Source organism: Mastomys coucha, unplaced genomic scaffold (assembly GCF_008632895.1).
Source record: "Mastomys coucha isolate ucsf_1 unplaced genomic scaffold, UCSF_Mcou_1 pScaffold21, whole genome shotgun sequence".
Classification (NCBI taxonomy): Eukaryota; Metazoa; Chordata; class Mammalia; order Rodentia; family Muridae; genus Mastomys; species Mastomys coucha.
The window spans coordinates 102,924,664-102,928,382 of NW_022196904.1; the positions used below are offsets into that span (position 1 = coordinate 102,924,664).

The window sequence follows — 3,719 nt, forward strand, 5'->3', positions numbered from 1 at the left end:
GAGAGGAAGAGAGGGAGAGGGAGAGAGGGAGAGGGAGAGGGAGAGGGGAGGGGGGGGAGAGGAAGAAGGAGAAGGAGAGGGAGAGAAACAAACTACTGAGGCTGGAGAAATAGCTCAGTCAAGTGCTTGCCAGGAAAGTACAAGGTTCAGAACCCACATTTTTTCAAATGTCAGGTGTGGTATCACATGCTTATAATCCCAACATAATGGAGGGAGAGATAGGTGGATGCTTGAGGCTTCCTAGCCACCAGCCTAGCCTACTTGGCAAATTCCAGGACACAGAAATCTTATCCTCCCCCTCTCCTGCAAAAGGACAGCGGGGCAGCACATGAGAAACCACACCTGAGGTTGTCCTCCCGCCTCTGTATACATGTTCCCAGCACATATGCACATACACTATCTACACCTGCACATGCCACATACACAAAGAAGTTATTGAAACCAGTGACCCACAATCCAGAGGAAATCATACTGGAGAAGAGGAGTCTCCATCTGCGCCTGATCATACAGAAAGATAGGCAAACTTTCTCTGGTGACCAAACATTCAAATAGATGAGCGTGGGGGGGGGGGTGGTACTCTTATTCAACATACACAGGTGGGTAGTCTTGGATAAGAGCTTTGAGATGCAAATGGTAAACACGATTTTCAGGACCTAGAGACCAAAAGGCCAATTCAGTCACCTCCAGATACACATGTATTTGGTTATCCCATGGGGTCCTCCATACCTGGGGAGCACTGGCAAAGCCAACCCTCAAGAAGTTCCTAGCCTAGCAGGAGAGAAAGAATTGTGAGGAAGCCATTACAGTTGTAAGTCTGGCTACAGAGGCCTGCAGGGCATGCAGGAATAGATAGACTGTGGGCCCTTGCCTCACCCAGTGGGTCTGAAAAGCTCCTAGACAATGTGATGCATGAAAGGCTTGAAGGAGAAGTAGTTTCCAACCTTGAGCTGCAGGAAGACCACCTACAGAGCTTGCTGAAACCAATGGCTGGACCCAACCCCAAATCCCCTAATTCACCAAATTTGTGTGGAACCAGTTAACCTTTATTTCTGATAAGTTCCCCAGGGATGCCAAGGACCCACACTTTCCAAAGTACATAAATAAATTCCACAGCCCTGCTCCTAGGCTGGCTTGCCCAGGCACTGGGAGTCTCTAGAAGAGTGGACTTGGGCAACATCATCTGATTCTTGTTGTCCTGCTGGTGTTGAAGCAGGAGGCTCAGCATTTGCTCCATGCATGTTCCAGCTCATAGACTGGTAACAACTACAGTGACATCTACTCAGAGAAGTCTCCCCCATCCCTTCTCTGATCTCACAGGGAACCCATGGTGCTTTTCTCTCAGCAACAGAGCAAGCTGGTGTAACTCAGCCAAAACATCCCAGACCAGAGGAATTTCAGATCTCAGATTTTAAAAACTGAATAACATTGATATATACATAATGAGATATCTTGGGAATGGAACCCAGGTCTAAATTCATTTGTTTCATATACATCTTACTACACAGACTGAAGATTACTTTGCACAATGTTTCATTAATTTTTTTAAATTAGCATACAAAATTTCATTACGGGATTTTCATGTAAATGTGTCACGGTTTGTTGAAATTCATCCCATTCTGCCAAAACTGCCCCAGTGTTCCCTAGCTACCTCTGGCTGGTTCCCCACCGTCCTGCCCTTCTGCTTTCATGGCACATGTAGTCTTCCTTTCCATTTACGATTACCTCCTCTTTCCTCATGATCCCCTTTCTAGTTTCATCACACACACACACACACACACACACACACACACACACACACACACGCACCACAAGAGCACACATAATGTAAGAAAAACTGCAGCATTTATGGCATATGTGACTTTGGCTTATTTTGTTTAACATAATGTTTTCTGGTTCAGTCCATTTTCCTGTGAATGTCCATGGCTTCATTTTCTTTACAGATGACTAAACTCTTGTGTATATCTAAGCTACCTATTCCTCTGTTGATGGACATCTAGCCTGCTTCTGTTCACTGGTTATTACACCTTTTCTAAGAATTTTGTACATGCAAGTATTTCATGATTTTCAGAAATTTCTGTTCGTGGCATTGCATCAGCACCTAAGCTACTTGGGCTTTTGGAGCATTCCAACTTTGGGGATTTCAGAATAAAGATCTAAAGATGCTAAACCTGTGGTTATAATCACAACAGAGGTGTCAGGCACTGGATTAAGCCCAGTATGCAGGATAGCTGGTTAATCACTCACTACAACCCTCTGATACAGACATGTGATACCTATCTTTAAGATGTGGGTACTGGGTCTAGCAAGCAAGAGAACCTGAGTTCTGATTCTCCATATCCCATGTACAAGCTGGCATGGCTGTGTGTGCCTAGGAGCCCCATACCAGGGAAGCAGAAACAGGTGGAAGCTCACTAGACAATGAGCTGAGTCAAAATGGCGAGCTTTGGGTTAAGTGAAAGATGTTATCTCAAACAATAAGGTGGAGAATTATAGAGGAAGACACCTGACATGGCAGAGGTACGTGCATCCAGATATGTGCGTATACACAACACACACAAAGGTAGGTAGGTAGGAGGTAGGGAGGTGGGTGAATGAGTGGATAGATCGATAGTTTTTAAGCGATTTCAATATTCGGACAGAGAAGTCTGAGTTTGCTCAAGGTCACACAGTTCTATGAGATGATGTCAGGACCTTCACTAAGCTTTCCTCCCTTCTGCTTATTGGTTGGTTTCATGTCTGCCAAGAGCCAATGATCTAATTCTGTGGGTCCCACCAGGTCTGGAGTCATCACTTTCTGGGTCAGGTGAGGGTAGGCAGAAGCAACAGATCTCTACAGAAGGTACAGAGTCTCTCAAAACAGCTAAGGCTGACCAGCTACCAGATGGCATGAACAGACCAGTTGGTGAGTAGCCAAGGATTCCCCACAGCTAGCAGCCTGAGGCTCCAGTCATGCCAAGCTTCCTTTAAACCTTGGCATCTGCTACCCATGTCTCCAAGCTCATTAGTCTCTATGCACTTTCACTTCCCTGAGACAAAACAGGGTCATAAGTCTACTCCCACAGAATCACCATGAAGGGAAAATGGAATAGAATTGGTCTGTTGCCTAGAATATGCTAAGAGAATGTGACTCTTCCTCCTCAGTCCCTCCAGTGGACCACCTCCATCATCTCTTGCAAGGCAGTCTCTCCTGAGACCTTGCAACCTGAGAAGATGGAGGCTAAAGAGCAATTCCTGGTAGCTAGAGTCTAGAGACATGACTTCCAGCAGCTGGAACATTCAGCCAAAGGTGCCAACTCAACTGGTAACCAGGACAACCAGGTGGGTATTCCCTGGTGCCAGGCAGGGAATGGTCGCTTAAGGGAAACAGACAACAGGCATGGGAAGAAGATCTCACTGCAGTGGGACTCTGGAGATCTCAGTAGAGTGGGCAGGAGGAGAATTTAGGAGCTGATGTTGGAAAGAATATTGTCTTCAGACACATGTTTGTGTGGGTCATTGTCTCTGTTTTGTTCTTCCCCTTAACATTGTGACTTTGGACAAAGTCCATGACCCTCTTAAAGAAGTTATAATCAATAATCCTTACCTTAGTTCTGTTGTAAAAATGAAATGAAGTTATGTCTTGGGACTTTGGTGAGCAGTTAATTGTAAAGTTGATCTCACATCCCACATAGCTGGACACATCCACACACATACACACATGCACACACACATACACACAC

General features: G+C 45.5%; 1 protein-coding gene across 1 annotated transcript in view; it reads left to right on the forward strand.

Annotated features, from left to right (window-relative positions):
- The window catches only part of Spon1 (spondin 1), a 283,458-nt gene that overhangs the window by 267,914 nt on the left and 11,825 nt on the right, over nucleotides 1–3,719 (forward strand). The gene's annotated exons all lie outside the window — the stretch shown is intronic.